This window comes from Mustela nivalis (assembly GCF_964662115.1).
Source record: "Mustela nivalis genome assembly, chromosome: X".
Lineage (NCBI taxonomy): Eukaryota > Metazoa > Chordata > Mammalia > Carnivora > Mustelidae > Mustela > Mustela nivalis.
Genome location: NC_139040.1, coordinates 66,029,659 through 66,052,830, shown reverse-complemented (window position 1 = coordinate 66,052,830; position 23,172 = coordinate 66,029,659). Strand labels below are relative to the sequence as shown.

Sequence of the window (23,172 nt, the reverse complement as noted above, 5' to 3'; positions counted from 1 at the left end):
CTTTCCCTATTTACCTAAATCACCAAGAGAATCTCCTCTTCTGTTACACAGTTCACTCATGTGGAAGAGCTAGCAGACTCTCTAAAACATTTTCCAAAAGACATCCTTCACAATTCAGCCTAGGGAGGGGTTACAAAAAGGAGAAAGATTGCTCTCATCATCTGTGACCCTCCCAGACTCAGCTCAGTCAGCCTCCACTGTACTGAAAGACGTGTTAAGTATTAAAAGGGAGAATGGAGTGGGGGGTCTCTGGGTGGCTCAGGCAAGTAAGCATCCGACTCTTGATTTCAGCTCAGGTCATGCTCTCAGGGTCGAGGGATCAGCCCCACATCGAGCTTCACACTCAGCATGGAGTCTGCTTGGGACTCTCCCTCTTCTTCTCCCTCTGCCCCTCCCCCAACTTGTGCTCGCTCACTCACTTGATCCTTTGCTCCCAAATAAATAAAATCTTTTTTTTTTTTAAAGGGAGAGTGGGAAGTGGGGGAAAACCACAAGGTGTTGCTTAGTCTAACCCACCCATTTTTTTACCCCATTTTCATACCCTAGTGGAAAAACGTGTGATGTAACATTTATGATACTTTATGCTCTTACTGTTTCTTTATTCCTTTCTTTACTTTTACAAGAATGACAGTTCCATGATGGCAGAACTCTGTTATTATCTAGAATAGTCTCTGGCAACTAGTGAGCACTTAATAACTGTCCATTTAGAGGAAGGGAGGAAGTGCCACATCACAACCATTTCTTCTCTACCCCCAACTGGGGAACCTCCACCCAAACCACTTGCAACTTACCAAGAATTCCCAACTGCCTCACAAGGACATCCATGGCAATGGCGATTCATTCTGGCTTGCTGATGAACCCACTGGGCAAGAAGCCTCAACATAAGTGACAGGTAGGTCTTAGTGTTGCTCTTGACCAATGACAAGGTTCTGGCTGCCCAAAAATCTGCATTTTTAACAGGCATCCCAGGTGATTTTCTGCATAAAAAGTTTTTACACCATGAACATTCCCTTCACTGGGCAAGAACAATCTCAGAGGCTATTATAAAAATCTTTCAGTGTGCTGGGTTAGAGCCTCTGCTTTCAGCTCAGGTCATGATCCCAGGGTCCTGGGATCGAGCCCCGCATCGGGCTCTCTGCTCAGTGGGGAGCCTGCCTCCCCCCGCCTCTGCCTGCCCCTCTGCCTACTTGTGATCTCTGCCTGTCAAATAAATAAATAAAAATCTTTATAAAAAATCTTTCAGTGTGGAATAAAAAACATTTCTGTCTTACATGGCCTCCTTGGACTCAGATGGAACCTAGAGGAAGCACTGGGTAGAAGACACAGCGCTGGCTTACATTCAAATCTATTTCCTACACCAACCAGATATAATCTAGCAATATAAGCAATTCCCTCATCTGCAAAAATGGAAGAATGAAAAAAGGAAAGGTTCTCATTACTTTCTAACATAGTCTAAACATTTTAAGACTTTTTTTTATTCATACTGTGATGGGGAAAATATCAAGTAATCACCTAACACCAACTAAGACCACCTTCCCTGCCCCTTCCCACTAACTGGGCTAGCCCACCAAAGCCACTAGCCACTTACCAAGACTTCACAATGAGTAGATAGCCATGCGCAGGACATTGATCTAAGCCTCTCCCAATTCTCTAGTAACCTCACTGGGCCAGGCAGGGTTCAATATACCTCTTCACCAGTGGCATGGCTTCTGATCACACTTGGTGCCACCTGGAGAGAAGAAACAAATGTTAAGACCGAATAGCCAAGGTTTGAGATATAGCTTTGATTTAGTTTTACCACCTTAGTCAAGTCATCCAGCCCACACCATGGACCTCAGATTTTGCTCTCTTCTTTATCTGGCAGACTGTTGCAATGTCAACAATTATTATTTAATAGTAATTCCTGTATCCATTTTAAATGAGATTAACTTGGATACTGAGACATCAAGTAACCACCTGTATCAAAGTGTTAGAACTCAGACATTAACTCTTGCTGATCTTCCTAGCTGCCTGCAAGTCTTTTCCCCTCTTTAGACCCTCTGAGTGGGGGTAAACTTGATTCCTTGGGGGTCCTTCTCTGTCTGGCAGTTATGACCCTCCATTCTCTAATTCTAGCTAAAAGAGCTCCCTAAAAGTGGATGAAACCTCCATCTATCCGGTCATTGGATGGCATTTGGTTCACATTAATGAGGAAAGGTAACAAAACCCTGGGCTCTGGGTCAAGGTCTGTCATTCACAGTCTCAATTCCCACCAGGACTCACTTTAACTGTGTGTGAAAAGGAATTCAACTATCTATTGCCTTATCTGATGCCCAGGTTAACAAAATAATCAAAGGGAGCTAGGTAGGCCAATGGCTACTCCCCTATCTCCCAAGACTCAACCACTAGGAAGAATGGGACTCTGAGACCTAAGACCCACACAGGATTAAGCCAAGGATCCCCAAGGGTCCTTTCTTTCTAAGAAAGCAGCCTAATGTCTCTAAGTTTCCCAGTACTCAGCTGCTCAGCATGAAAAGCAACCCAGAAATCTGGCAATTCAGCAAGGGCCCACAGCCCAAGCTATTAAAATGATTAGATGCTGGCAGTACCAGCAAATGCAACTAGGTTCCTTGTTACCCAGTGAGAGGCAGACAACCCTTGAGCCCCAGGAAAATTCAAGCAGTTTCTCAGGGCTCATTTTTAACTACTGCATTCCCTGTAGGCAAAAATGTCTTAGAATCTACTAGTAATGATGAGAACCAGGCAGAAAGCTCTCCCATCATAAGTGGGGAATATTTCATGCTGCCAGGCATGGGGAAAGGGAGCAGGAGCCTTGATCAGCTTAAACTATCTCTTTATTGGATAAAGTAAAGCAGCTGTTACTAGACAAAGATCTGCACTAGCAATTGAGCTTATTACAGCCATGAGGGACAAGAACAGGAAAGAAATTTGTATAGGGCATAATTGGAAAAATAATGGCAAATGTAAATGTTGACACCTCACCATAACTGCCTGCACTAAGGAGCCAAGAACAGAAAGTGGTTCGTAGTTAATGCCTCTCTCTGAAGACAGAGATCTTACTTCCACCACTCTCTTCTCCCACTCCACCTAGCTCTTTTCTAAACTAAACTACTCCAGTTACCAGCCCCCTTGCCACTCAATTTATTCCACTTCTGTTTAAGTCAACAAATTTCAAAATGGGAATACTTTCTATGTCTGACTAACTTTTAAAGTCATGAATGTACACTGTGAAAAAAATTCCAGAAATATGTTAAGGATGGAAAGTAAAAATTGCAGAATCCCAGGAAGTTTAACATTTGGGGTATGTTTCTCCAATTACTTTCATGTACACAAACATTAATTTTTATTTCACAAAAACTGGATGAAAACCATACTATTGCCCTCTAGCTTTTTTTTTAAAGATTTCATTTATTCATTTGACAGAGAGAGATCACAAGTAAGCAGAGAGGCAGGCAGAGAGAGAGGAAGGAAAGCAGGCTCCCTGTTGAGCAGAGAGCCTGATGCGGGACTCGATCCCAGGACCCTGAGATCGTGACCCGAGCCGAAGGCAGCGGCTTAACCCACTGAGCCACCCAGGCGCCCCGCCCTCTAGCTTTTTTTTTCAGTTAATATACTTGAGAATCTTCCCAAGTAAAATATTCATCTACAAGACTATTTTTATTTTTAATGCCATGTTGTAATATTACCTGAGTAATATTTTATCTACCCAAATGATTATGCATGAATAGATCAAAATTTACCTACTCAAATGATCACTCATGAATAGCTAAGGTTTTTTCCCCCACTTTTTATTGCTATGAACATTGTAAACATTCCCATACCTACATCTTTTAGAATATCCTTAGAATATTTCTTTAGAATTTCTTTAGGATATTTTGGGGTATATCCCTAGAAATGAAACTGTGTGGTCAAAAGACATATAATACTTATTTTGCCATAATATATATAGACAAACTGCCCCTACAAAGAACTACACTGAAACTGGATAACCCCACCAACACCAGTATAACATTTTTTAGTTATTTGCCCATGTGATAGGTATTAAATGCAATAATACATTTTTTTTATGAATTCAAACATTTATTACTAGGAGAATTACAAAGATGAGTAAGATACAGTCTCTGTCCTTGAGACTAAATGAAGGGAGACAGACAGAAACTGGTAACATTTACCATTATCATTATCATGTTCATGATGAAGAGAAATTAGAGTTCAGTTTGTGGTGCTTCCTAAAATGACTCTGCAGCTATTGCTAATAGAAAAGGTCGAAAAGAGTATCCATTTTCTAATATTCCAAGGAGTTGTACTAATCCTCAATCACCTAGGTGGCATTCTGATGTGACTTCATTGTTTTTCCTTCATCAAGTCTAAGTTAAGAACCAAGTAGAAGCTGCTGGGAAAATGACCCATTTCCCCGCCCCACCCCCCACCAGCCCCAGGCAGTAAAGTGAATGAAGAGTAGGTGATGCTTTACTGGAAGGATTCATTGGCACTGGACCAGGACTTCCATCTTTCCTTCTCCTACCATTTCCAGTAAACAGTGAGCTGTAACCATTTTCCTTAAGATGTCAAATGGCTTCTCTCCCTGGAATCTCACTGCCAGGCAGATCTGCTTACACATAGTTAGGCTGCAGTAGTATCCATTCCAGCTCGGGAAATACAGATAAGAATAAAAAGAAACTATTTTTTTTAGTACCACGTGGGCCAGATACAGATGAGCTCAAAGCGGACACCACCACAGTCATTTTAAAAACCTATCCAACAAGGGCGCAGGGGTGGCTTAGTGGATTAAGCCGCTGCCTTCAGCTCAGGTCATGATCTCAGTGTCCTGGGATCGAGCCCCGCATCTGGCCCTCTGCTCAGCAGGGAGCCTGCTTCCCCCTCTGTCTCTGCCTGCCTCTCTGCCTACTTGTGATCTCTCTGTCAAATAAAATAAATAAAATCTTTAAAAAAAATAAAAAAAAAATAAAACCCTATCTGACAAAGATGGATGAATATGTAATAAAACAAATACAGCAAAATGTTAATTGCAACATCTAATTGGTAGGTAGATCGGTTTTCAATATACAATTCTTCAACTTTTCTGTATGTGTATTTAAAATTTTTCCATATTAAGATGCTGGGAAAAATCCAACAAGCAGCTCAAAAAACAATGCTGTGAGGGCCTTTCCTACCATTTTACTCCTAGAATGAGACTATTCTATATTCTCTCTTTTTTGTTTTAGATATAGCTTTCTTGAATTGGACTTGGGAGCTCTCAACTTTTTAATGACATGAAATGAATCACAATATACCCACAGGCAGGTTACCAAGACAATGTGTGGAAGGTTAGGGAGGGTAAAGGGGAAGGCCCCAAGCTCTTGGAAGTCCAGGCTTCCTAACTGTATGAAGTTTAAGTGAGTATTTCAGAAACCCCATTTCTTTGTCTGTTAGCATTCAGACCTGGTAAACATTTGCCTTGGCCTACCTTTCTGTTTTAGCTCACATTAGTTTGTTACTTTCCATATTCTCACTGCAAAAAGCTGTGCAGGAAGGAGGGGGGTCAAGGGATAAGGCACCAAGGTATGATATGGCCACATTCTTCAGTTAGGATTTAACAAAATCAATTTCTAGAGATGAAGCTCCAAACTTGATGCTGAAGTACATGGTATAACTGACTAACTGTTGGACCCTGGTGGAGGCCTTATAATCAATCTAGCCTCAAGTGTGTTCTAGCTGGCCCACCTGTAAAATAGGAAAAAGACCTGTTATAAAGAATAATGAATGAGGTAAATAAACGAGTTTCTGAGATGCTAAAAATATCTTTGGTGAATGGAGAGGAACATGAAGCCATCACCGTCGCTTAGTAATCCAAAGCAGGGTAGGCAATGTTTTTCTGTAAAGGACAGGCCTTATGGGCCACCAGGTCTCTGATGTACTCAACGCTGCTGCTGCAGGACAGAAAGGCCACAGACAAAATATCAACAAATAACATGTGTTCCAACAAAACTTTATTTGCAAAACAAGGCAGTCCATGGGCTGCATTTGCCTACCCCTCATCTAGAACATGCAGTCCTACCTAGGAACACCACTTGAAGGATGACCTGAAGAGGACTGAAAAGGGGATGAGTCTACAGAAAGGAACCATTTAGCATGCCCTGGGCAGTGAGGATGAGGCTCCTGACCTGGCAGCTATCACCCAGGTCCCACCAAGGAAGAGGGTGTCAGCAGCAGTAATGGTAGCAACATCTGTTAAGTACCAAGGACTGAAATCCAAACACAAAAATAGCATTATCTCAGAAAAACTCTTTATATACGTAACTAGAAAGAAACAGCACGTTTCTGACCACATGCGTTGTGAATGACAGTTGACAGTCCAGAGCCTGTGGAGATCACCTTAGCAGGCACATGATAAATGTTTGTTGATGACTCATTCATTTATTCATCCAATAAACATTTACTGAGGCCTACTAATGTGCCAGGCTGGGCTCTGAAGAAGACACTGTCCCTGCCCTCAAGGAGCTTACAGTCTAACTGAGAACATAGGAAGGGAGACAGGCATATACACAGACAATTACAATACAACCTGGTAAGTGCTGCAACACTTATCAGGTTGTATTATAATGGCCGATGTAAAATTTCTTTCCAGGGGGCGCTGCTCCAGGCTGCTGCTGGCTGTAACATCAAGAGGGAGGAAGATATTGTAGAAATCAAAGGTTAAGGCTTTTAGGCTATTTCAAATACCCACGCTCTCCCTAACTCCTGATCAGAGATAGGTTTGGGAACTAGACACTGGCCATGATGTAAAATGGGACTCCCATGCTTAAGACAGAGACATCCAGTAAAGGATCTTCTCAACTACCTCCTCTACAATACAAGCTCTGTTGTTTTGTTTTGCTTATTACACATCTGTGAACCTCCCCCCAACTGGCAGTAAGCCTCCTTTAACACCTGCAACTAACAAAATGATGAAAAATGGGGGCTTACAACTACCTGGATTAACCCAGTGTAATTCGATAGCAAAAAGCAGTAAGTAACAAATCACTGGGCACCTCTAAATCCTATAATCCCCACACTTCACTGAAAAAGTAAACATCAGAATGCTATTAAATACATGAGATAGTATAGAGCCCATAGATTGGGAATGATAATTTAGAAAGCTTTACTTAATAAATATAATTAAACAGATTCTCTGGACCCCAAATAAGAGACCCAGCTTCAGGAAATGTTTTAATGTTTTCACCCCCAAACCTTTAAGAATATCTAAATTACCTATATAATAGTAAATAACAAAATAAATAAGAAATATGAAACAAGGAGGTAATACAATTTTCCCAACCACTTTTCAACACTGAGTGATAATAAGAGACTCCTTGAGGAGAGATTACGAGTGTTAACTAATCACTTGGTTCAGATGGTTTTATACAAAGACAGGATGGAATTTTTCTGTGCCCCATACTGTTCTTAATAAGGCCTAGGGTTTTAATGGCTCTTCTGTCTCTGCAACCAGTAAACTGAGCTGATGACATCAACAGATTGTTGCCATTTAACACTGAGGTCCCCGTCTTTGGACCCAATGTCTTCAAGGCCACTTTTACATGCTTAACATACTACTTCCCCCTGAAGTCTTCTTATTGCTCTTGCCTACACTGTTCCATTCTGCCACTGTCAGCCCACACTCACAATGCCTTCTCAGGTGTTACAGTCTGTTTCTCCTAGCATTTTACACCCCTGAAGAGCTCAATGTTATCTATAAATGTGGACATCACACTATGTCCATACCCTCCTCCAGATCACTCCTAAGTATTCAAAATAAGATCAGTCCCAGAACGGATGGGGGAGAGGGTTCTACTGTTTTGTGTCTTGTCTAAGTTGGTTTCTTTTTAGGGACAAAATGTTGCCATGTCTTCTTCCCACACCCAAACCCAGGGTGTACCAATGCTATGCAGCAGCACTCAAGACTGCTCTCTATTTAAATAAAAACACAGGACTATCTATTTAAAAGACAGACAAATGTTATCTCAAAATGGCTACCAAGAACCTGATATGTATCCCATTAAACAGTTGTCTTTGGAATCACAAACATTTCTTAACACACAATGGCAACATATACCAGGAGTATATGTGCAACAAATCACTTTTGTTATTTGCAACAAACGACAGAGGATAACAGATCCTTATACGGAACACATAATACAGAGCTCTTACAAATACGTAACATTCAGACACAAATCGAATAGTTCACAAAACGCTAATAATTAACATTTGAGAGTTTGGCCTCACCAGAAATCAGAGAAATGGATAGTAAAACAAAGACACCATTCTCTTACATATAAGGTAGCAAAAATTTTTTTTCTAAATACCTAAATAGCTGGGTACAAAAAAATGACATAATGCTTTGAATGTTACTATATAGCAAATCTTTATAACGTTCTAACTTTTTGATGAACAATTCTAATTCTGGAACTCCATTCTACAAAGAAATAACTCAAAATAAACAAACAATAAAAACTAAATGAAAATAAAAAGACATTCATTACATCATTTAAAATACTGAAAATTTAAAATATTTCCATACAAGTAGATACCATGAAACCACTAGATGACAAATGCTAACAATGTTTAACGTGGAAAAATGCATGCTATAATGTTAAACACAAAACACAACATAAAATAGTACAAATACATGATCAACCATAGAAAAATGCAGGGAATGAAAAGACGTGAACACATTTATAAACACTGGGTCATTTCTGGGCAGTGAAATTACAGATCCTTTCCCCCCCAAACTTGATGGTTATCCTCAGATTAAGCTACAATGAATATTTACCAAATTTCTAGATTGAGGGAACTATTCAAACTTAAACAATGGAAGAAAAATTACAAAATAGACAGATATTTGACCACTGGCTTTCAAATCTCTACTAACCCAAAATTTAAAAACAAAAATTAAAAGGTAAACAATAACCTGATGTATGTAACACTGCAGAAATCTGAGTAACAGCCTTTATCTGAAGAACACTTTCAAATAGAACAATAACACTAAACTAAAACTCCAATAGATAAATCCGTATAAGACCTGAACTAACATCATACCAAAGAAAATTAAACTGCTAAGAAATATATGGAGGAAAAAGGAGTCCAAACTCACTAATAACCAAAGAAATGCAAAATTAAAACACTACTGTTTTTTATTCATAAGATTTATTTTTTAAAACAAACACCACTCAATGCCTGTGAGAGTAAAAACTGGTATGACCTCTTCAGAATGAAATCTGTCAATACATATTGAGTGTTAAAAATGCTGACAATAGTAATTCCACTTCAGAGAATCCATCCTAACCAATAATAAAAAAGAAATGCATGTATGTTCAGTCTTTTATTATAAGAAAAAAATTCTCCTTTATTATTGAACATTTGCATTAACACACCAAAACATTAATAATGGGTAACCAAAAAAAAAAAAAAATCTCTACTGCAGCAAAAGACTGCTGTCTCAAAGCATTTGACCAGATCTCAAATCAGGCTAAACAAGAAGGGTGTGTCCAGTCTGCTGCAGTCGGCCATTTTAAACCCTCTGCAGAACAAAAAGCAGAGAAGACAAGGGTAGATAAGGATGGCCACCTCCATAGGCTCCAAATCAACAATTCTTCACTTTTTGTCTTCTCCATATGTAGCCCTGTACAATGCACTGAATAAATAACGGCCAAGAGCAAACAGGTCGCCTTTCTTAAACAGCACAGGTAAATTACAAACGAAATTTGAAATCATAAAAGAAGGGTATTTTAAATTTTGAATCCTCATTTCAGGGTAATAAAGCATAATGTTTAAGAACACAGCATTATGGAGTCATACAACTTGGATAAAAATCCAGTTTCAGCCATCCAAATGGACGTAAAGCCTTGGGCAAATTACTTAATCATGTGTCCCCTACATTTCTCATTTGTAAAATATGAATAATGGTACTGCTATTTCATAAGATTATCGAGAGTACTAAATGAGTTAAGGCATGTAAAAGCATGAATAGCATGTAGACCAGCACCTGGCATATAGTTTTATGTGCTACAGACATTTAAACAGGATTATTACTATAGAGAAATGGGCTCAGAGAAGGAAAAGGACCAGTATGAGATCACTGTGAGGATTATTGGGCAACTGCGGTCTCTTCTATTTTGAATCCTGTGCCCTCTGTGCTACATATTTAAGTGCTAAACTATTAGTTTTAACGATTTACAGTAGAAATTCATTGACAGCCCTCTGAGATCCACGACAGTACAGCTACCTAAAAAAAAAAAAAAAAAAAATCTTTCCCCTGGTTCAAGTTTTACAGAAAAAAAAATAATTTAGAGGAAAGGATATGAACCCAGATCACCTTCATACCACCATTACCATCTGTCCAAATTCTAGGTTTAAAGTGTAACAAGCACTTGGAAACACAGCCAAATCCTCACACCAGTATTCTGCAGTGGGAGAAATCAAGGGCTTCTGACCAACATAACAATAAATTTTCACAATACTGCAATCACTGTGTTCTGCTGCTCTGATGGGACGAGAGAATGTGTCCAGAGCCAAGTACAGTGTCCCAAAGTCTGACAGAGAGCCCTCCAAATGTGTATTGCCGGAATGTGGCCTGGTTCCAGTGCTCCAATTTTATGCATTTCCTACACATAGTCAGCTGCCGAAACCTTTTAGACAGTCATCTCCTCCCCATTTTCAAACCCACATATTATCAAAGGGCCAGTGAAAGGCTAAGATTCTGGGTGAGTTTCCGGTGGATTTAGCCACAGCCTAAGACATCTGCCAGTCGACAGATCCCTTCACCCAACCAGAAAGGCAGATTCTACTTCTCTGCAGGGCCCCCTAGCCCAAGATGGCCAAGCAAAGACAACTTACCTCCCCCCTCGCCATTTTGCAATCTTAATTACACCCACGGCGCTCGCCTCCCCTCCCCGTCATTCCGTCTGAAATACGCCTGCGCCCCTCTCTCAACCTAAAGCCAAGTCACAATGTCGTCTGAAGTACGCATGCGCACCTTCACTTTCCCTCCCAACTGCCGCAGCCAACTGCGTACTGGAAACTTTGCTTTCTTAGTTACGCATTCGACACCCCGCCCCCGCCCCCGCTCCCAGCAACGCCCCCAGCAACGCCCCAAGCTTGCGCGTGCTCACCTCCCCTCTCCCCAGCTGGGGCCCCTTCCCTCCGGATCAAGGCCTTCTCAAATATACAAGCGCGATCCCGCGCCTCCCCCAACCTCTCAAATACACATGCGCACCAAGCCCGTCCTCTCCTAGGCCCAGCCCTCCCTCCTCCGTTTCTTATATATACTTGCCTGATGCATGTATATATATCGGTAAAGCTGTGCCCCACTACTAAAGGAGGGACACTACCAGCATTTCCTAGTGGGGGTCCGTGTGATACACTAGGGGAATGGAAACACTGCAGGGGACTGCAGAGAGCAAATCTCGATGGAATCCGCCCCGGCCCCCAGGGAGGAGCTGGAGGACCCTCAGTCTCCGTAATAAGACCCACTACCCAGAACAAAGGCAAAAAAAACTCTCATAATTGGATAAGCCTACTCCTAAGGCCCATCCTTTAAATACACCTCTGCTACGTACGAGGAAGCCCCAATTTTTTAACAACGTTATGGAAAATACCGACGCTCGTGTGCCTCAACCATAATTAGAGTAAAGGAGTCTGTAGCCTTTCACAATGGAAAGTACACGCTCAACATCCTTTTGTAGGTTTGAGACCGATGCTGTCCCCCACTTTTTCTTCTCATGAACCGGTAGAATACACAGATTAAGGATCTCCCCGTCCCGAGTTCCCTCCGCCGCCCTCCATGTTCTTCTCCTACCTTCTGGCTGAATCGAGCGTCGTAGCACAAATTCTTAGTGCTGGCCGCCGGAAGAGAGGGTAGAGGGAGCAGCGGCACAGATTCCGCGGGTCTAGGGTGGCTCCACAGGCCAAGGTAGAACTGGACAGGCGAAAGAGAACCAGCGTAGCCTTAAGCCGCAGTGCTGATGCAAGTTAAAGGACTGCTTCTCCGAGATCGCCGCAGTAGGCTTCTGGCGCATGCGCTGAGTATGCCCTCTTCTCTCCACCCCCACCCATTACCGCCTGTCGGAGGTTAAACAGGCTGCCTTCACCTTTTCCTCAGAGCCGGGGTCCCTAGCCCATCCGGCTTCTTCCATGTTTTCTCCCCTTGGTCTCACCGGCCTCCATCACCATCCCTTCTTCAGCCCATCCTTTCTTCATCAATGCCTCTCCTATTCTTAGCTCACCATTTCATTGCCAAGTCTCCCCGTTGGCTGCCTTTATTTGCTCTTTTTGTTCTTTTCGTCGTTGTATAAGTTTTATTGAGACAAAATTTTGTGTCTTACAGTGCACCAACTTAGGTGTACAATGCAATGGATTGTAGTATATTCAGAGTTGTACAGCCGGCACCGTGATTTTAGAATTTTTCATTAATCCAAAAAGAAACCTCATGCCATTAGCATATCTTTGTGTTCTTTACATTTTTGTTTAAACATGTAATGTTTTAACATTGACATTTTATTTTTATAGCTGTAACAATGTGTCATCTTAACTATTTTTCCATGTTTCTAATTAGCAGCTTTATCTTTTAAAATAAATGGACACCATTCATTTTTTTAAGTATTGTAAAATTGAGGTCTGACCTCAATTCTTGCAGATGGAGTTACTTGCTCTTTCCACTTCTCTTCCTTTTAACGAAACTTCGATAATCCACAATGGTCCCATCTGAAGAAAAATTCTAAAAGGAGGCACAAGTTGAAAATTTTGAATCCTATAAAATACTTCGAGTCCTGGGCCTACCTATTTGTCTGAACTTCCCAGTTCATAAGCAGTTCCTCAGAAGTGGTAAAGGAGAAATTTGGAGACCTCTGATTTATCCACCCATTTTAGGCAGACATTCTGAGGCTGTATTTCCCTCTCCCTATACTCCTAGAGGATCTGATGGTTAATTTTATGTGCCAACTTGGCTGGGCCACGGTGTCTAGATATGTGGTTGAATATTATTATGGATGTTTCTGTGAAGGTGTTTTGGGGGGAGATTAACTTTTAAATCTGTGGACTTTGAGTAAACCAGGTTACCTTCTATAATGTGGATGGCCTTATCCATCATTTGAAGGCATTGCTTCCCCAAGCAAGAGAGAATTCTCCTAGTAGATAGCATTTAGACTTGAACTGCAACATCAACTCTTCTTAGATTTTGGGCTTCCCAGATAGATATAAATATATAATTATAATTATAGATATATTAATTATAGCCGTGTTGGAGAGATATATATGTATCATCGGTATGGTCATATCTATCTATCTAGATAGATAGATAGATAGATATCATATTGGTTCTGCTTCTCTGAGGAATCCTGACTAACACAGAGGATTTCTTGAAACCTGTGAGTACCCTGAACTAAGATTGGAGTACAGGGAGAAGAGGCAATCAAGAATACACTATTTCAGGGGCTCCTGGGTGGCTCAGTGGGTTAAGCTGCTGCCTTCGGCTCAGGTCATGATCTCAGGGCCCTGGGATCGAGCCCCGCATCGGGGGCTCTCTGCTCAGCAGGGAGCCTGCTTCCCTCTCTCTCTCTCTGCCTGCCTCTCCATCTACTTGTGATTTCTATCTGTCAAATAAATAAATAAAATCTTAAAAAAACAAAAAGAATACACTATTCCAGGTGGTGGGTATTGGAGAAGGCACGGATTGCATGGAGCACTGGGTGTGGTGCAAAAACGATGAATATTGTTATGCTGAAAATAAATTTAAAAAATTTAAAAAAGTTATAAAAAATACACTATTAATCCCTTGAATACAGCTTTGCATTGTCATATTCTGCATCAGCGAAATCTGACATGGAACTGGACTTAAATTTGCAAAAGCTATCATTACAAGGATATAAAACAACGGAGGAAATAAGTGCCCTGGTCTTCTCAGAGTCCAACACTTTTTCCATGATAGTACTAGTCTACATTGGCACAAGAACTTGTCTGTTCTTTGTCACTTTTGAGGAATGAGGCAATGGGAAAACAGAGACTGGCAAGATGGTACACTATCAAACTCATGTTAGTAATGGCCTTAATTTCATTGCTAAAGGCTAATTAATTTGAATATGTGAACAAAATGGCTAAGAGATCAAGTAATGGGATTGTTTTGTTTATTGACTCCCTGATAAATTACTTGGGAAAAAAAACTCTTGCAACAAAAATCCAACCAGGGGGCAAAAATGAGATACACTAAAGAATCCATCCAGTCTTTTGTATGGGTAATAGAAGATATCTGGTTAGAGAGCAAAGATGTGTCATTTTAGAGGACGTGTATGTTTTTAAGGAGGTCATAATTATAATTTAGGAGATATTTGTATCCATCAGGATTCATGGTAAGGAGCAGAAAACCCACCTGTATTTTAGATGTAGGAAGGAATTTAATATAAAAAATTACATGCCTACAAACTATTTGGAAGGAAAAGAGGAACAGGTTCTAGGTGGAGTCTCAAGGAATAACTCCCAGAAGAATATAGAACTAACCAATCAGAGTTCTGTTACCACCGCTGCTGCCACCAAAGTCCTGCAGGCACATTTCCCAGTCTCCTGCCCAGGCCCCTGCCTCCCCAGCAGCCACCACCCTTCAAAAAACCACCTAACAGAAAACATGGCTGAGACTTAAGATTCCCGAGGGAAAAAAAAATGGGTCAGGTGACTGCTTTGCCCTGAGCCTGCCCTCTCCCTACAAAATATACATTTCTGGCAGCTGGACATGGAGAAATAATATGAGGCCTTGCAGTGGGGACCTGTCCTCTGGCTCGGGGCTTGAGAGTCCATTTGGACTAGGGTTTGGGCTTCTGGGGTAAGGTTGCTCTTGGATGGATGGGATGGGGGAAAGGATTGATCAGGTTTGAAATCCCTTCCCAATCCAAAATATCCCCATCTGGCTTGAGGAACCTTGGAGTGAATCTCTGTGTGGGCATCATTAAAGGTAGAGGTCCTGGTCTGGTGGGGTTCTCTAGATGGAGGCTCCAAGCTGGTGTAAGTCATTTTCACTGTGTCTGTGTGTTCAAACCTGAGCCTTGGAGACACAGAACTGGACTTAGGGGTCTTGGTGGGTAAGGGGCTCGGATCAGAGATTCTTGGCCTAGAAGCCCTTAGGACAGGGTTTAGGAAATCCAGAATGTGGGATTACAGTGTTTCCACTGGGTGTGTGGGCTCCAGTCTCAGATTGTGAGTGTGAACTCTAGGGCCCAGGAAAATGGGGTCCCCATTAGAATTGGGACCATGGATCCATGGTTCTGGCAGCTCCAAGTAGGGCAGAATTTACAGATTACATCTCAAAACAAACACAAAACAAAAGTAAAAACTAACCAGAATTGCTGGTACCTATGAGGCTCCAACTGCATCCATGAATTTAAGAGTACACCAAAGCAAAAGCCAAAGTGAAAAACCACAGCTTCTGCTGTCACCATCATAACTGATTATTGGCAAACAGTGCTGATGAATGAACATCAAAAGTATTTGTGTGACAAGTCTGCACAATTAATTTGTCAGGAATAGGCAAATGTAACTGGAAGGTGTCACATTTGCTTTCCAAATCTTGAGGACTCGATTCTAATTGATAGATGTTATTTTATCTCCAGAATTATGGCTGCAAGTGAGTATAGAAAGTGGACTTTTTGACTTTCCAGCTTTTCAAACAAGAAGGATAATTAAACGAAGTTTGAATAAGCTAGTCCAGAGTACTCATCTCAGTGATACATACAGTAAAGGTTGGGGGGGAGGTATTCAATTGGGAGCTGGGAAATCTGGGATGTAGTCCTAGCTCGGTCACTGTTTTAATTTGATCTTGGGAAGATTACTTACTCTCTTGCGCCCAACAGAATTTATCTAGTAGTTATTGAAGAGAAAGATTTTAAGCAAGAGAGTGATGTGGTGAACTTTGCATTTTAGAAAAATCACTTGGTCAAGAGATGATATAGACCTGCTTTAGAGTAGTTGTGGGTTAGAGAGAAATGTGACACCTTGGAGAAATATTTAAAATGTTAAAGCATTTTATAATGATAAAAAGGATGATTCATCAAGAAATTATAGCAACTAAAAACATATATACACCTAACAAAAGATCCCCAAAATGCTTAGGAAAAAAAAAGACAAAATTAAATAGACAAATGAATTATCCAACAATAATAGTTGGAAACTTAATATTCTATTCATGATAATGGATGCTGCAAGTGGACAGAAAATCAACAATGATATAGAAAGCTGGAACAATACTGTCAACGACTGTTCCAACCAATAGCAGCAGAATAAACGCTCTTTTCAAGCCCTCATGAAACATTTTTCCAAGACAGACCATATGTTAGGCTATAAAACAAGCTTCAATAAGTGTAAAATGATTGAAATTATACAAAGTATGTTCTGCAATCATAATGGAATGAAATTATAAATGAATAACAAAAGGAAATTTGGGGAATTCACAAAAATGTGGAAATTAAATATTGCACTCCTGAATAACCAGTGGCTTAAAGAAGTAGTCACAAGGACAATTAATAAACATTTTGAAATAAATGGAGAAAAAAACACAACGTACCAAAATTTATGGGATGCAGCTCAGAGGGAGTAGCAGTGGAGTATGGGAGTAGTGTGCAGAGGGAAGTATATAGCTGTAAGTAGCCATATAAAAACAAGAGAGATCTTGAATCAATAACCTAATCCTCCCCCTTAAGAAACTGAACAAAAAGGAGCAAACTAAGCTTAAAGCAAACAGGAGGAAGAAATAAAAATTATAGTGAAAAAAAGAGTTAAAAAAAAAACCCACTATGGAAAATCGACTAAGCCAAAAGTGACTTTTTGAAAGATCAGGGAAATTGAAAAAACCTTTAGCTGGACTGGCCAAGAAAAAGAGAGAAAAGACTCAAATTTCCAAAACCAGGAGTGAAAGAGAATGCATCACCACTGACCTTATAGAAATAAAAGGAGTATAAATGACTACTATGACAATGGTATGCCAATAAATTAGGTAACCTAGATGAATTAGACAAATTCCCAGAAAGACAAACTACCAAAGCTGCCTCAAAAAGAAATACAAAACCTAAATAGACCTACAACAAGTAAATAAACTAAATTAGTAATTTACAAACTTCCCACAAGAAAGACTCAGGCCAAGATGGCTTAAGTAGTGAAAATTTCCAAACATTTAAAAAAGAAATAGTATCGGGCTTCTGGGTGGCTCAGTGGGTTAAGATGCTGCCTTTGGCTCAGGTCATGATCTCAGGGTCCTGGGATCGAGTCCCGCATCGGGCTCTCTGCTCAGCAGGGAGCCTGCTTTCCTCTCTCTCTCTCTCTGCCTGCCTCTCTGCCTACTTGTGATCTCTCTCTGTCAAATAAATAAAATCTTTAAAAAAATAAAATAAAATAAATAAAAAAGAAATAGTATCAATTCTTTAAAAACTATTCCAAAGAGTAGAAGAGGTGGGAAGACCTCAAAAATCATTTTTTGAGATCAGTATTACTTTGAAATGACAACCAGAGATATCATCATCATAAAAGTGCAATAGCTCAACATTCTCTATCAATAAAGATGCAAAAACACTCAACAAAATACTAGAATGCCAAATCTAGCAGCATAGAAAGGATTACACGTCTTGATCAAGCAGTATTTATCTGAGGAATGTAGGATTAGATGAATATATAAAAATAAATGCAATACATATTAATAGAATAAAGGACAAAACCATGTAGTCAACTCAAGAGCCACAGAAGAATTTGACAAGATCCAGGGAACGTCTATGATTAAAAAAAATGCTTAATACACCAGGAATAGGAGGAAACTTCCTCAATCTGATAAAGGGCATCTACCAAAAGCCCACAGTTAACATCATACTTAATGGTGAGACTGAATGCTTTCCCCTTTAGGTCAAGAATAACACAATGATGTTCATTTTCACAACTTCTATTCAACTGGTCGTTCTAGCAAACGTGAAGAGTCAAGGTACACTCGAGATGCAGAAATAGCATTTGACAAAATTCAACACCCCTGCATGATAAGAACATTCAACAAAGTAGAACTTCTTCACCTGATAAAGAATATGTATGAAAAACCCATAGCTAACATCTTACTTAATGATCCTAAAGGCAAAGCTTTCCCCCTAGATCAGGAAAAAGACAAGGATGTTGACTTTCAGTATTTCTATTCAGCATTGTATTGAAAGTTCTACTCAGGGCAATTAGGCAAGAAAATGCCACCAAGATTGGAAAGGAAGAATTCAAACTATCTCCATAGTCTGACATAATCTTGTCTATAGAATCTTAAGGAATCAGCTAAGAAAAACTATTGGGACTAAAAATCAGTTCAATTCAGCAAGGTTGCAGGATAAAAGATCAGTATACAAAAACAATTGCATTTTTATATATTGGCAATGGCAATGAACAACCAAAAATGAAATTAGGAAAATAATTCCATTTATAATAGTATGAAAAAGAATGAAATACTTAGAAAAAAATGAGCAAAAGATACATGAGACTTACACACTGAAAACTACAAAACATTGTTGGGTGAAAATAAAAACCTAAATAAATGGAACAACATCCCGTGCTCATATATTGGATGATTTAAGATTGTCAATACTCTCCAAATCTATCCACAAGTTCCACAATATGTACTAAAATCTTAGTTTCCTTTTTTGCAGAAATTGACAAAGTGATACCTAATTTCATATGGAAATGCAAGAAACTCAGAATAGTCACAACATTTTGGAAAAGAAGAGAAAAGTACTGCAGTAATGAAGACCTTATGATACTGGTATAAAGGTAGCCATATAGATATATGAAATAGAATTGAGGTGAGTATATGAGAAACTAAGAAAACAAAGAATGACAGTAACTAAATCCATGAGACAAAAAGCTGTGCAGGTAGTGAAAATTGAACAGAGTATTCATGGCTCAGCCAAAGTAGCATTTACATACTTAAAATTACGTAAATGTTGGATAGCGACCCAACCAATAATAGGAGAAAAGTGAAGCAGTGGCAGGGGGTCGGGTTGAGGTGGAGAGTTTGAAGTGTGTAAGTTTATCAGGAGGACCAAAAGTTGGTATAGGTAAGAGAGAGCTAAATGTTCATTCTCTGAAACAGAAAATCATAGATCAATTAAAAATCTAAAATTGAAACATCAAGAACTCATAAATATCATTTATAGTCATGACTCTTTAGATCGGTGTGTTCTAAACTGTGAGTTGCAATCATTTAATGTATTTGAGAGATGAATTTAATAGGTCACCACCAGCATTTATTACAAAATGAATGGAAAACGTCATAGCCAAATTATGGAAAGAGTCCAAATGAATGGAAAAAGAAGATGTGAGATACATATGTATTTATGTGTGTGTATATATATATATATATATATATATATATATATATACATACATGTATATATATATACCCCAATATATAAATATTTCACATCCAGAAGACCACACACACACACACACACACACACACACACACTAATATTACTCAGCCATAAAGAAGAATGAAATCTTGCCATTTGCAGTGATGTAGATGGAGGTAGAAAGTATTATGCTAAGTGAAATAAGTCAGTTACAGAAAGACAAAAACCAATCATTTCGCTCTTATGTAGAATTTAAGAAACAGAACAGCTGAGCATAGAGAGGAAAAAGAGGCAAACCATGAAAAAGACTCTTAACTATTCAGAACAAGCTGAGGGTTACTGGAGGGGAGGGGAGCAGAGGAGATTAAATAGGGGATGGGTATTAAGGAGGGCATTTGTGGTGATGAGAACTGGGTGTTGCATGTAAGTGATGAGTTACTAAATTCTACATCTGAAACTAATACTACATTGTGTGCTAACTAACTAGAAGTTAATAAGAACTTGAAAAAGAAAATAAAAATAAAACTAGGGTGTTTGCCTGAAGGGGGAACAAAAAGATTTGCAAGGGCTCACAAATTCATCACCTCTCTTCAAAATTTCATGTTGTCTTCCCGTAATATTAAGTTGAATTAGATTTTCAGGATCTCAAGTTTCAGGAAAAACAGGGAAGAATATATTTCCTTATAGAAATCATTTGCTCTTCTGGGGCACCTGGGTGGTTCATTCGGTTTAGCATCTGCCTTTGGCTCAGGTTGTAAACTCAGGGTCCTGGGATTGAGTCCTGCTTTGGGCTCCCTGCTCACTCGGGAGCCTGGGTTCTCCCTCGACTCCCCACTTGTGCCCTCTCTTGCTATCTCTGTCTTTCTCAAATAAAGAAAATCTAAAAAAAAAAAAAAGAAATCATTTGCCCTTCTAATTCAAAATGTATGCCACAGTGTCTAGTGTACTGTATATATTAGATGAATATTAATTTCCTCTTTCCCCTCATCTTACCCAACAGTTCTAGGCTAGAAAATACAACTGGTGATATAATGTACTTAAGGTATATAGATATAGATATATAAATTTCATAGTTACTTCATCATTTTAAGTTCCCTTTTGCCATATGCATCTTTTACACATTCTGGTGTATAACTTACATTATTATATGATCCTAATTTTTAGGTGGGTTTTATTTTAAATTTACTGGAAGTTTCCAAATTAGAAAAATTAATGGATAGAGAACTCGTTAGATTTCCTAGTTGTATCACTTATGGTACTTTGTGTTTTATAAGAAATGTGTCCATTTTGTTAGGTTATCAAATTTATTGGTATGAGTAAATTGTTCTTTTAATACCTAAAATAAAAGAAAACATCAAAGGGAATTGCACACATTAAAGGTAAATATTTTCCTAAAATTTGAGTTATAACACACACACCTATATCCTCTATCGTGATGTAAAATGCATATCTTACTTCATGTCTTAATTAAAACTGTTTGAAAATCAATACTTTAAACTGTGGGCATGAATTACTTTAATACAGGTATAAACCTAAAGGGAAATATATGTGTGATAATTCATAAGTTTAATTTAATAAACACATATCAAATTTTGAACCACAGAGAGATTCTTTTGTCTTTTGAAAACCCATTTATGCAGCATCATTTAATTGTTTATGAATAAAACTCATTTCATTACTATATATATGGCAAATGCTCATGCTTTTTGGCTCTAAACGTTTATTAATTTTTGAAAATATTTATCTTTGTCATTGCATTTATGGAACCAGTTGCAAACTCCAATTAAGACATATTGAAAATAAAAACCAATGGCTACATATACTATTCTTATGTCTGTTTTACCAAATATATTTGTGTTGTGGGCCTGAGAAAAATTCATATGCAAAACACATAGTTAACTAGTAACTTAAAGAAAAATGTTTATTGTGAGTTTTAAAAATTACCAATAACAGGGGCACCTGGGTGGCTCAGAGGGTTAAGCACCTACCTTCAGCTAGGGTCATGATTCCAGGGTCTTGGGATTGAGTCCCTCATTGGAAAGCCTGCTTCTGCCTCTCCCTCTACTGTTCCACCTGCTTGTGCTCTCTCGCTTTCTCTGTCAAATAAATAAATAAAATTTAAAATAAAATAAAATAAAATTACCAATGACCTAAACTCTTTCAAAAGTTGCAAAGTACAGAGAAGGAAAATAAGGAGAAAAAAATTGTATTCAATCATGTAAATCCAAAATAGCTATGGTTGATATTTCAGTGTCTAGTATTCCATACTTACTTGTATGTTTATATAAATGAACATGTCCATAAATCTTTATGCAGTTTATGTAAGATATAAACAATTTGGAAAACAACAGAGAGGAAATGTGCCCAATATTTAAATTACAGTTTTGTAATTTATTTTCCAAGTGATAGTGTTTTTTGTATTGAGCTTGTAACAAGCTTCCATCTTGTTATGTTTTATAACTTAAATGGTGGTGATTATGTTGAAAACTAGGATTCCCTCAATAAAATCTGCAAGATTGTGAGTAAGTATCACTGTGGCATTTCTTTTAAAGATTTTATTTATTTGACAGAGAGAGAAGAGGAGAGCACCACGTAGGGGGAGAGGCAGAGGGAGAAACAGATTACCCCTGAGCAGGGACCTGGACTCCGGGCTGGCTCCAGGAACTCTGTGATCATGACCTGAGCCAAAGCTGACCCTAAACCGTCTGAGCCACCCAGGTGCCCCTCACTGTGGCATTTTAAAGATTTTTTTTCCTACCTTATGTGTCGTGTATATATACATACACGACACATAAGGTCATATATACATGTATGTATATGACACATATACATACATATATATGACACATAAGGTATATAAATATATATGACACATAAGGTAGGAAAAAAATTTGTATTTTATTTTTTTAAAACAAAAAAGAAGGTTGGAACTAACTTACTATAGTTTCTTTCATTTACTGGATTAGCTACATCTCATACGTATTTTTCCTACATCTGTAGGGCATATGTAAAAACGTTCTCATCTACTAGATCAAGAAGATCTAATTTTTAAGTGTAAGTAATCTTATAGGGTATATTTTCTGAAAAGGGAAGGATTCAAACAACCTTAAAGACCCACGTGTTTATTTTTTTTAAATATAATTTTTTATTTTTTATAAGACAGAAAACAAGGTGCCTGGCTGGCTCAGTTAGTTGAGCGACTGCCCTTGGCTCAGGTAATGATCCTGGACTGCCAGGATGGAGTCCCACAGCAGCCTTCCTGCTCAGCAGGGGGTCTGCTTCTCCTTCTGACCTTCTCCCTCTCATGCTTACTCTCTCTCATATTCTTTCTCTCTCAAATAAATAAATAAATCTTAAAAAAAAAAGGCAGAAAACATCAACACTCAGCCATGCTTTTTTTTTCTTTTTTCTTTTTTTTCCATTTTTAAAAAAATTTTTTATTTTTTATAAACATATATTTTTATCCCCAGGGGTACAGGTCTGTGAATCATCAGGTTTACACACTTCACAGCACTCACCAAAGCACATACCCTCTCCAATGTCCATAATCCCACCCCCTTCTCCCAAACCCCCTCCCCCCAGCAACCCTCAATTTGTTTTGTGAGATTAAGAGTCACTTAGGGTTTGTCTCCCTCCCAATTCCAGCCATGCTTTTGACTTCCAGTATGGAAGGAAAGGGCGGGCAGGCAGGCCGGCGGGGTGGGGGGAAGGGCAGCTGGAATGTCTGTGACACATAACTGGGGCCGTGTGCAAACCTTCTGTGACGTTGCTGAGGTCCCTAGAGAAAAACGGC

The 23,172-nt window shown here is 39.1% G+C and overlaps 1 protein-coding gene across 43 annotated transcripts in view; it reads right to left on the bottom strand.

Moving 5' to 3' along the window:
• LOC309855613 (uncharacterized protein) overlaps nt 1-12,201 on the bottom strand; it is a 45,913-nt gene extending 33,712 nt beyond the window's left edge. For 5 of the 43 annotated variants that reach the window (XR_014306886.1, XR_014306887.1, XR_014306888.1 and 2 more), the window contains exons 1-2: nt 10,873-10,977; nt 1,589-1,729 (exon numbers count right to left, since the gene is read on the bottom strand). The gene's annotated coding sequence lies outside the window, so the exon portion shown is untranslated. Of the gene's footprint in view, nt 1-791; nt 978-1,588; nt 1,730-10,872; nt 11,047-11,833 lie in introns of those variants that run through there. The other 38 variants (XR_014306881.1, XR_014306891.1, XR_014306892.1 and 35 more) reach the window with 28 other exon arrangements.
• Between the last annotated feature and the right edge of the window lie 10,971 nt (nt 12,202-23,172).